This window comes from Helianthus annuus, chromosome 6, assembly GCF_002127325.2.
Source record: "Helianthus annuus cultivar XRQ/B chromosome 6, HanXRQr2.0-SUNRISE, whole genome shotgun sequence".
NCBI lineage: Eukaryota > Viridiplantae > Streptophyta > Magnoliopsida > Asterales > Asteraceae > Helianthus > Helianthus annuus.
Window position 1 is genome coordinate 103265867 of NC_035438.2, and position 12270 is coordinate 103278136.

Consider the following 12270-nt stretch of genomic DNA (forward strand, 5'->3'; position numbering starts at 1 on the left):
TTCGAAAACACGGGGTGTTACATCCGGGCTTCTGTGCAGGCTATAAATAGGGGTGCTTGGTTCACTTCAAAGGCATCCCTTGGCAAACCACCTCTCTCCCACTTCACTCACACTCCACCACCATCACAACCCACATCCACCACCATCATCCATCATCCATCATAGAGTGTGTGTAGTAGTCTCGGGATCCAATATTGATAGTAAAAGTTCTTGACAATCAAAGGCCATGTTTGCCTATGTCTCTTACATCACTTGGTGAAGACAAGCATTTAGTGTAATACTTTTGTTTTTTAATCTTTTCGCACTTTTTATTTGGTTTTCTATTAATGACTTTAATAACTAGTTTCTTATGTTGAAGGTGAAACTTCCTTATCATTTGTCCATGGTGTCTTGGCGTTATTTTACTGTCTATATAAAATAAAAGACTTACACCATTCATATCTCTACGGTCTATATAGAGATATGTTAGCTACCTGGTCGGGGGTTAAAGGAATGGTTTGGTAAGGTTCTTGCCTTGTTCAGTATATAGATCCTGCAAGGACCTGGGTCAAGCTTACTAGGACCTCCTTCAATACCCACTGGTATTGGATGGCGGGGGTGCGGATGGCTTGATCCCCTCATATGTAAACTACTATTAATACATTAACCCGGCTAGTTGGGATTGTATCCTTGCTGACTCAAACCACTTAGCCGAGGGTAACGTCACCTTTAAAAGAGGGGCCTACCACATTACACATTAATAACTTAATTAATTATCTTTCAATAATCCAACCCTTTAGGATTGTATCCTTGTTGACTCAAACTACTAGGTTGAGGGTAACGTCACCTTCAAAAGAGGGGCCTACTACTATAACTAAGATAATATCTTAAAAAGTGCAAAAGTGCGGAAATCATCAAAGGTTACACCAAAGGCGAGTCGGATCCAAGTGATTCATCTTGTCTATCTGTTTTTTATTATTTGATTTTTCAGCATTTTTAGTTTTTTTTTATTTTCATGTTTAAAACTTTATCTAAACTTTTGATTTGATTGGGCGTTGAGGATAAACCGGTACTAAGAGCTCGTGTCCTTGGACGACCTCGGTATCTTACCAACGCTATACTACGCTCACGATGGGTGCACTTGCCAATATGTGTGTTTAGTGGTAGTAAAATATCGTGTTTTATAAATTTAAAACTTGACTAAAGTGTTAAAAAGGGCTTAAAATATAATTAAAAATATATAACACACTACACGCACCATTCAGTTGCTGAAATAAGTTCATTTGCTGAATATGGTTCATTCGCTGTAGAATCAGCGTATATCTACTACAGAATCTATTCATCGCTGATGTTTATTTGTTGAATTCAGGGTCATTCGCAGAAGATATCAAGTCCATTTGATGTTGTTAGTTTGTGTAGAATCTGATTTCGTGTTTGTTAGTTGTTCATTCGCTGATCTATTCATCCATAGGATCAAACTCAGGCAGAATCAGTTTTTAAAACGTCCATCCGCTGAAAACTTCATTCGGTGCATTGTAGAGTTAACTTCATCTGCATTGCGAATCAACATAACCATACCATCGTTTATCCGAAAATTTTAGATCATTCCTCAATTGTTTTAATCATTTTAAGTGTTCAATTTTGAAATAGCTTAATTGTTTGTTTGATTGATTGCAGGTTATTCGAAGATTTCCAATATGGCAGAAGAATTTTTGCACGAGTTTTATAACGCCTTCACATCCGAAACAACGTTAGAAACAAAGAACATTTCAAGAACAATTTTGGAAAGTTTGAATAACGACAACGTGTACGGAAACCATCAGAAACCACCGAGATTAACGAATATCGAGGACTATAATTGGTGGAAAAAACGATTTGAGAGTTGGGTAAAAGCGTTTGCTTACGATAGTTGGGTGATGTTAAAATTGGGATATAAAAATCCAACAAAAGAAGGTGGAATTTTATTAACGCTTGAAGAATTTACTGAAAATGATATAAAAAACGTTTCTGCTGAACAAAAAATGATTGCACTGTTATATCAATCTGTTAAAGACAACATTATTTCATTGCTCATTTATGATGAAACTTCTAAAGGTTTATGGGAAGTGTTAAAAAAAATGTACGGGCAGTGATGAAATTGTTAAAAACAAACGATCTTTATTGAAAAAGGAATTTGATTTGTTTACATGCTTGAAAGGCGAAAACGTTCGTCAAATGATAGAAAAATTATGTCATCTGAAGTTCGAACTAGAAAGGTTTGGAGTTTTCAAAGACAACGAGGAGATCATTGACAGGCTGATCGAAGCACTTCTAAATGAAAACAATTGGTCATACTATGTCATGATTCTCAAAAAACAGATGTGATACTAAAACGATGAATCTTGATTGGTTGATTGAGAAGCTTGAAGGCCACGAACTGGAAATTCAAAAACAGAGCAAAACGGCCAATGCAAATTATCAGCAAAATGTGGATTTGTACTATCGAAAAAGCATGCTGATGAATAATTAAGCACCGAAGACGGCGTTTAGTGCTGGAAGTTCAAACGAGTCATCACAAAACAATCTTCCAAAGTATGATTCGGGTTATCATTCATCCTCTGCATCAAATCAGTCTAATCCGAACATAGTTCAATGCAACACCGCCATAGACCTGAAAATTCTCAAAGACTGAATGCTGAAGCTGCCAAGAAACAGATGGTGTTCTTTGCATCCATTCTGGAATCGTACGAAAGCCTGGTCGCGGGTAAGATTGGAAACCCGAATATGACGAAGGAAGATTATGACCAGATCGATCCAGAGGAGATGGAGCTGATCGATATAAGATGGTGCATGGCTAGCGTTATGAGGAGAGCATAACGGTTTATGGAGATTACAGGAAGATCATGTTTGGGAGCTGCTGACACAAAGCTAGGATTCAACAAGTCAAAAGTTACCTGTTTTAAGTGCAAACAGAAAGGGCACTTCAAGAGATACAGGCAAACAAATGAAGCTGTGAATCCATTTCAGGATGATTATTATCAGAAAGCAATCTACCATCGCATCAGCGAGCCGCCAAAGGTGATTCAAAAGCAAATTGGTGAAGGTTCTTCAAGAGATAGAAAACCAGCAATGGCGTTAATTCAAGAAGATGAAGGATTCAATTGGGATAAATACATTCCAAGAGAAAAGGCGTTGGTTGCTGAGGTAGATCATCGATGGCAGAGAGATTTTGCTCGACATGAGATTAGAAAATTGTATGATCCTTTTGAGGAAGCACAGAGAGCAAACAGATGGGATGCTGAAAGATAATGCTTCTTAGATCCACAAGGTAATCCAATGGTTGATCCTAAGAAGGTGGATTTCAATGCAGCAACAGCTGTCTTTCCAACTTGTCAAACATTCTATACGAGGAGGTCGTTAGAGAAATATTATGAAGCGAATCTGTATAAGCGTTTAAACGAAGTGTTTTATGCGAGTCTACCAAAGGTGATGGAGTTGAAAAAGAAGAAAGAAGAAGATGTCGAGAAGCTGGTTGAAGAGATGAAGAAGACAGCAGGAGAAGCTGATGAGAACCAGCAGAAGACGATGAAAATCAGAAGCAGAAGACCACTTAAGAAGCTAAGGTGCCAGATGAAACTGAGGTAACATTTCAAACTGAATCTTCTGAGTCGTCAAATAACGATGAAAATGTTAAACAATATGTTGATAACATTGAGGAATAGTGCAGTAAATGCATGGAACCTTCGTTTGCCTTCCCATCGGACTTTCACGATAGGGATGCGCGAGCGCCTGAGTTGCTTGGTTTGGCGATCCATGATTTCGACAGGCTTTTCCACGAAGTGTAGCGTTTCGTTGACCTGAAGATCGTCGAGGGGTACAATCAGATCATGAGCAGCTAGGCATTTTCGGAGGTTTGACACATGGAAAGTCGGGTGGACGTTACTAAGTTCCTCCGGTAGTTCGAGTTTGTAGGCGACTTTGTCGATCCTTTCCAGAATCTTAAAAGGTCCAACATATCGAGGTGCTAGTTTCCCATTCTTTCCGAATCTGACCACACCCTTCCAAGGTGATACCTTTAGGAGTACGTAGTCGCCAACGTCAAATTCAAGGGGCTTGCGTCTTCTATCGGCGTAACTTTTCTGTCTACCCCTGGCTTTCGACAAGTTGTCTCGAATCTGGAGGATTTTATCAGTCGTTTCTTATAGTAACTCGGGACCGGTTAATTGCGAATGACCGATCTCGTGCCATACAATAGGCGAACAACATCTTCTTCCATATAAAGCCTCGAATGGTGCCATTTGTATGCTGGCATGATAACTGTTGTTGTATGAGAATTCGACTAACGGTAGGTATTTGTTCCAACTACCACCGAAGTCTATGACATACGCTCGGAGCATGTCCTCAAGAGTACGGATCGTTCTCTCAGTCTGTCCATCGGTTTGGGGATGGAATGCAATACTTAGGTTAAGCGACGTACCAAGGGCCACTTGAAACGTTTCCCACAATCGCGAAGTAAACCGAGCATCACGGTCTGAAATGATGTCACGAGGCGTACCATGATTACAAATGATCTCGTCGGTGTAGATTCGGGCTAGTTGTTCTACCTTGTAGTCTTCTCGTATTGGCAAAAAGTGGGCTGATTTGGTCAAACGATCAACTATAACCCAAATGCTGTCGTGACCTGATGGCGTGGGCGGAAGTTTGGTTATGAAATCCATAGCTATACTCTCCCACTTCCATATGGGGATTGGAGGTTGTTCGAGTAAGCCGGAAGGTCGTTGATGTTCAGCCTTAACTCTCGCACAAGTCAGGCAACTTCCAACATAAAGAGCGATATCCCTTTTCATACCCGGCCACCAGTACTTGTAACGAAGATCCTGGTACATTTTATTGGCACCGGGATGAATAGAATACCGGGATTTGTGGGCTTCGTTCATGATAATCTTTCGCAAATCGGTCCGCTTAGGGATCCAAATTCGGTCCAGATAATAGAAAATCCCATCTGCTTTGCTTACAAGCTGAGCTCCATCGTGGGATAGATTCTCTCCTTCTTCAAAGTGTGTTCGTTAAAACAAGCATGTTGGGCTTCGCGGATGAGAGCTTCGAGGTTGTGCTGGGCTTGGGTCTTGCAAATACTGAGCAAATAACTCCGTCTGCTGAGTGCGTTGGCTACAACGTTCGCCTTGCCTAGGTGATACCGAATCTCACAGTCGTAATCGCTAAGAAGTCCTACCCATCGGCGTTGACGCATGTTAAGTTCTTTCTAATTAAAGATGTGTTGTAAACTCCTGTGATCGGTGAAGATCGTACACTTGGTACCATACAGGTAGTGTCGCCAAATCTTCAATGCAAAAACAACTGCGCCTAGCTCGAGATCATGGGTTGTATAGTTCTTCTCGTGGATTTTGAGCTGACGAGATGCGTAAGCTATAACCTTGTCCCGTTGCATAAGAACACAACCAAGACCAAGGTTGGAAGCATCACAGTGGACAATGAAATCATTGTTTCCGTACGACAACGTGAGAACAGGAGCATTGCAGAGCTTGCGCTTAAGGGTTTGAAAAGCAGATTCTTGTTCAGTTCCCCAAACAAAAGACCTGTCTTTATGAGTAAGAGCGGTAAGCGGCATTCGATAAATCGTCGATAATAGCCCGCTAGTCCGAGAAAAGAACAAACTTCAGACGGGTTCTTTGGCGTAATCCAGCTTTTAACTGCTTCAATCTTCGCGGGATCGACATGAATACCCTGACTATTCACGATGTGACCCAGAAACTGAACCTTCTCCAACCAGAATTCGCAAGAGAACTTGGCATAGAGTTGGTTCCCCTGGAGTAACTCGAGAACCAAACGTAGATGTTGCGCGTGTTCGGCTTTCGATTTGGAATAAATCAAGACATCGTCGATGAACACGATGACGAAACGGTCAAGGTAAGGCTTACACACGCGATTCATCAGATCCATAAAAACCGCGGGTGCGTTGGTTAAACCAAAAGGCATAACAACGAACTCATAGTGGCCGTATCGAGTTCGAAAAGCGGTTTTGGGTATATCTTCCTCTTGAATGCGTAACTGATGATAACCTGAACGTAGATCGATCTTCGAGAAACATGATGCACCTTGCAGCTGATCAAATAAATCGTCGATTCGAGGAAAAGGGTAACGGTTCTTGATGGTCAGCTTATTCAATTCCCGATAGTCGATGCACATCCTGAACGACCCATCCTTCTTTTTGACGAAGAGGACTGGTGCGCCCCAATGAGAGGTGCTCGGGCGAATGAAGCCTTTTTCAAGTAACTCCTGGAGTTGGTTTGAGAGTTCCCTCACTTCGGATGGCGCAAGTCGATAAGGGGCTTTAGCAACAGGGTTAGCTCCAGGAATAAGGTCGATACGAAAGTCGATATCACGACTTGGCGGTAGCCCGGGAAGGTCATCAGGGAACACCTGAGGAAATTCATGAACCACTGGAACGTCTTTGACTTCAACCTTCTTTTTCTTTTCCTTCTTCGCTACTACAATGTTGGCCAAGAAAGCGCTGTATTCCTTGCGGAGATACTTGCTAGCTTGGATACACGACATGAGCTTGAGACCTTTGGAAGCTGTTTCACCGTACACATATAATAGATCACCGTTCGCGAGCGAGAATCGAATCATCTTTTCAAAGCACACAACTTCAGCAAGGTTTTCGCGAAGAAAGTCCATGCCTACTATGACGTCAAAACTTCCGAGTTGCATCGGAATAAGATCAATTGGGAAAATGTGATTGTTGAGCTCAAGGGTACAATCACGAAGAACAGAATTAACGGCGACAGTTCTTCCAGTAGCAACTTCGACTTCGAATGCCGAGGGGAGATAGGAGCGCTTACGACTAAGGAGCTTCTCGAATTCAAACGACACAAAGCAGTTATCGGCTCCAGTATCAAACAAACATGATGCATAAGTACCATTCACAAGGAACATACCATTAACCACGTTGTTGTCAGCCTGGGCTTGACGGGCGTTGATGTTAAAGGTTCTGGCATGGGCTTCTTGCTGTTGCTGCTGAGGCTGCTGCTGTTGTTGCTGCTGTTGGGGTTCTTGTTTCACAACCCGGTTCGGGCACATGTTTGCGAAGTGGTTAGGGTCACCACATGCAAAGCAGACTCGAGCATTGACCACGGGTGCTTGAGCTGCAGGTTGGCCTTGAGGGGCTGGAAGTAAAGCTTGATGAGCGGCGGCTTGAACTGGGGCTTGACGGGGACCATAGCGACAGTTCGCAGTGAAATGCCCGTAGAGGTTGCAGTGGGCGCAGAAACGACAGACGATTCCCATCGGATGATGGTATGAGCATGTCGGGCAGAGCGGGTGGGGACCTGTGTAAGCGCGCTTGGTTGGCAGCGCATTGACCACTGGAGCTTGTCGGTGGTGAGACTGCTGCTGAGTCTGTACGGCTTGAAGAAGGGCAGCAGTCGTTGTCACAGCACAGTTCTTGTTGCTGGGGCTGTTGTTGTTGTGCTTCTTCTTTCTTCTTGATGACTTGGAGGGTTGAGCAGTGGTGGTGTCGACGGTCGATGTGGCGGTGGCTTGGTGCAGAGACTTGGTATGCTTATCCCAAAAACCAGACTTTACCCGCTTGTCATTGATCTCAGCGGCAAGAAGTTAGGTCTCTTTGATCGATGATGGCTTGGCAGCATGAATGAAATCGGCAACACAATCAGGTAGAGCTCGAATATACTTCTTGATGGCCATGTCTGACGTCTTGACTTGATCGGGACAAATGATGCTGAGCTGTTTAAAGCGTGCAGTCAAGGCAGCGTTATCTCCATCCTTCTGCTTAATGTTCCAAAACTCGTCCTCCAGCTTTTGGCGTTCATGGGGAGGGCAGAATTCGTCCTTCATGATGGCTTTCTGCTCCTTTCATGTCAGCTCGTAAGCTGCATCATTCCCGCGTTTGTTTCGTTCGGCCGTCCACCAGTCTAGAGCTCGGGGCTGGAAGACGCCTGTAGCATTGAGGGTGCGGAGATTTTCTGGACAGCCGCTTTGGCGCAGAGTGACTTCGATAGAATCGAACCATTGAAACATAGCTGTTGGGCCATCTTCTCCGGTGAATTCCTTTGGTCCGCATGCCTTGAACTGTTTAAAGCTGAACCCAGTCTTGTTGGTATCCTTGGGAGCGTCGATTCGCGACTCCTCAGACGATTTGTTGGCGTTTTCAAAGACATCGCTTACAACTTTTGCCACACTCTTAGCAATGATAGTAGCGAGACGCCTGTCTCTCTTTTCTTGGCGAGTAAGTGGGGTTCGGTGTCCAGATGACGACATGGTCTGCAATAGACATCGTCGTAGGTCTCAGACACAACAATCGAATCTCACCTCACACGTCTACTACTTACTAAAGCTTAGAATCACGTCGAATCACGCATCACATAATCATGTAAACACAAATTCACAAATTCACGTAATCACAGAGGCACAGAAGCACATAGAGCACAGAATCACGGAAGCACATAAGCATAGAATCATGGAAGCACATAAGCATAGAACCACAGATGCAGTGAGAATACAGAAACCTATCATTCAAAGCTCGTGCGTCGTTCGTATATAGTATATCGTATAGTATCATATAATCGTATATCATGTCGAGTATAGCATAGTATGTCGTATATCGTAGCATAGCATCGTCTAGAACTCTAGCGACTTGTTACCGTTTTGAGATAGAGAAGCAATGCGCATCATGTGTGTCGATCGAAGTGATAGCAAAAATTGAACAAATACCAAAATTTAAACACGTAAACAGGTAATAACCCATAAAACACATAAAATCGACGAATCATCAGAGTCTGCGGTTGCGGGCTCAGAATCGAAACACATAAAAATCGGGAAATAGATTGTCTGCGGCTACTAGACATCGACTACCCAAAGCGATTCGACTATTCGCAGTAGACTTGTCGTCACTTTTCGACTTTCAGGATCACGTTTCTGCCTCGATTCTTGGGCATTCAACGCGTATTCCCTAGGTCATACTTGTGAGTTCAGGTCATTGGAGTCCGTCAAGGCTTTGGTGAGATGGGTAAAAGTTGAAACAAGTAGCCAAGGTTCGGGTTTCACCCCTGGCTTAGCAATTTCTTCCTTGTTTTAGTAAAATTTGAGGAGATTATTCATCAAAATATGGATTCCACTCCTAATTTTGGTATAATTCTCCTCGTTCGTTATCGAAAATAACGGGTCGAACAGCCTGGTGATCAAACGGGTGGTTCGTTCGGTTAGAAGATCCGTTCGGACAGTCTGTTCGATCGGCCGGTAGGCTCGATCGGCTGGACTGTTCGAGTGGATCATTTCTTCCTTTGAGTAGGATGTGTTTGTGTATGATGGTTCGACCTTTTGAAGTTTTTGTTGTAGTATTTGAGAACACTGAAGTGTTCTTACCTTATAGGTCGATCGATCGGACGGTCTGTTCGATCGGCCGGTTTAACCGATCGGTTAGGAACTTCAGTAGCAGTCCTCAGCAGGATACCACTCGATCGAACAGCATACTCGATCGAACAGCATGCTCGATCGGGTGGCATTCCGATACGTCCAACGAATTAAAAATAGATTAAGGGTTGAAGCATAGTATCTCACGATCCGATGAGTAATGTTATCAAACGGCTCGTTCGATCGAACATCACCTCGTTCAATACTATACTTCATAAAATTGTCAAAGTGTGGGGCCATATGCTAGCCGATCGGCTGGCCTGGTCGATCGGCTGGCATGCTCGATCGGCTGGGCTGTTCGTTCGAACAGCCTAACCGTTCGGCCAGCATCCTGACCTGGTCGGCCTGTTCGTCTAACACATTGGCTGTTCTGATTACTTGACGTTATATTGAGGTAGTTTGATAACGAGTTGTACCTTGGAACCTTCGTTCTTACTTGTTTCCCCTGCTCGGACAGGAATCACCCAAGTCCGGCCGGTAAACTGTTCGGAACGGTAGCTTAATGTTTAACTCGAAATCAGTGAACCTCGATGATAGAATCCGAATCTTGAACCACTCATCCACTAGAATGTTTGGTGAGTTGACTCAAGCTCCGTCTTTACCGGTTTGAAGGCATTGAGTGTAAAAGAGTTGAAAGAAAGTTGGAAATCCTTCCTTCAATCCTTCACCTCCCATGTAAATGTTTAGATCTTTGATAGATCTTAGCTTGTTTATGTGGAAATCGGTTAGATCCAAGCTATTCATGGTGGATTGAGGCCAAAACATGATGTTCTTGAAGAACACCATGATGACATCATCCTAGAATGCTTAGATCTTGATGATTTCACGGTTAGAAATCAAGATTTGAAAGATAGAAAGGTGTAGGAGCATGTTTTGATCAAGAAAGTACAAGATTTAGGATGAAAACTTACCGGAATCGGAAGAAATCTGAGAAAAGGTGAGGAGCAAGAGCTGGTCGGTCAGAGAGTTTCCAAAAGTGGAAAGAATGACAATGACAGCCCTATTTATAGGCTCCAAAAGAGGAAAGGGCTAGCCGATCGGCCAGGCATCCCGATCGGACAGCCTGCTCGACCGGACAGTCCGTCCGATCGGCTGGGCTGTTCGATCGGCTGAAAGCCTGATCGATCAATCAGCCTGGTTTGAGTGTTCGGCGCGACGATTTTCGATATTTCGATTTCGATTGAAGGCGATACGAGTACGGGAGAGTTTCCTATTCAAATTACTTTCAGTCCCAACTACTATATCTAACTTACAATCACCTATATTTCATCCTATCCTTACATTACCATTCATCGTAATTCGATTTCGATTGCATTTGACTTGAGTTCCGAGTTTCGATTAATTCGTTTGATCACCACACAAAACATAAAGTAAACATGCACAGGTAACACATAAGGCACACACACAACCAAAGTTTGCGTAATTCGAGATTCGAGTTCGATGATGGTTAGATCGGTTTGGTTATTGATTAGTTAACTTTATCGCATTGTTACTTCCTGCTATTCACAGTCGTAAATCGTTTCGCGTCGATTAAACATTTGATTACTTCGATTCATTCTGATTAACAACACTTACTCCACATAATATAATTAAACATAAAATAGACTAATTACAGTCAAAGAAGTCAAAGTTGACTTGGACTTTGACTTTGACTTTGACATTCGAAAACACGGGGTGTTACATCCGGGCTTCTGTGCAAGCTATAAATAGGGGTGCTTGGTTCACTTCAAAGGCATCCCTTGGCAAACCACCTCTCTCCCACTTCACTCACACTCCACCACCATCACAACCCACATCCACCACCATCATCCATCATCCATCATAGAGTGTGTGTAGTAGTCTCGGGATCCAATATTGATAGTAAAAGTTCTTGACAATTAAAGGCCATGTTTGCCTATGTCTCTTACATCACTTGGTGAAGACAAGCATTTAGTGTAATACTTTTGTTTTTTAATCTTTTCGCACTTTTTATTTGGTTTTGTATTAATGACTTTAATAACTAGTTTCTTATGTTGAAGGTGAAACTTCCTTATCATTTGTCCATGGTGTCTTGGCGTTATTTTACTGTCTATATAAAATAAAATACTTACACCATTCATATCTCTACGGTCTATATAGAGATATGTTAGCTACCTGGTCGGGGGTTAAGGGAATGGTTTGGTAAGGTTCTTGCCTTGTTCAGTATATAGATCCTGCAAGGACCTGGGTCAAGCTTACTAGGACCTCCTTCAATACCCACTGGTATTGGATGGCGGGGGTGCGAATGGCTTGATCCCCTCATATGTAAACTACTGTTAATACATTAACCCGGCTAGTTGGGATTGTATCCTTGCTGACTCAAACCACTTAGCCGAGGGTAACGTCACCTTTAAAAGAGGGGCCTACCACATTACACATTAATAACTTAATTAATTATCTTTCAATAATCCAACCCTTTAGGATTGTATCCTTGTTGACTCAAACTACTAGGTTGAGGGTAACGTCACCTTCAAAAGAGGGGCCTACTACTATAACTAAGATAATATCTTAAAAAGTGCAAAAGTGCGGAAATCATCAAAGGTTACACCAAAGGCGAGTCGGATCCAAGTGATTCATCTTGTCTATCTGTTTTTTATTATTTGATTTTTCAGCATTTTTAGTTTTTTTTATTTTCATGTTTAAAACTTTATCTAATCTTTTGATTTGATTGGGCGTTGAGGATAAACCGGTACTAAGAGCTCGTGTCCTTGGACGACCTCGGTATCTTACCAACGCTATACTACGCTCACGATGGGTGCAGAATCTATTCATCGCTGATGTTTATTTGTTGAATTCAGGGTCATTCGCAGAAGATATCAAGTCCATTTGATGTTGTTAGTTTGT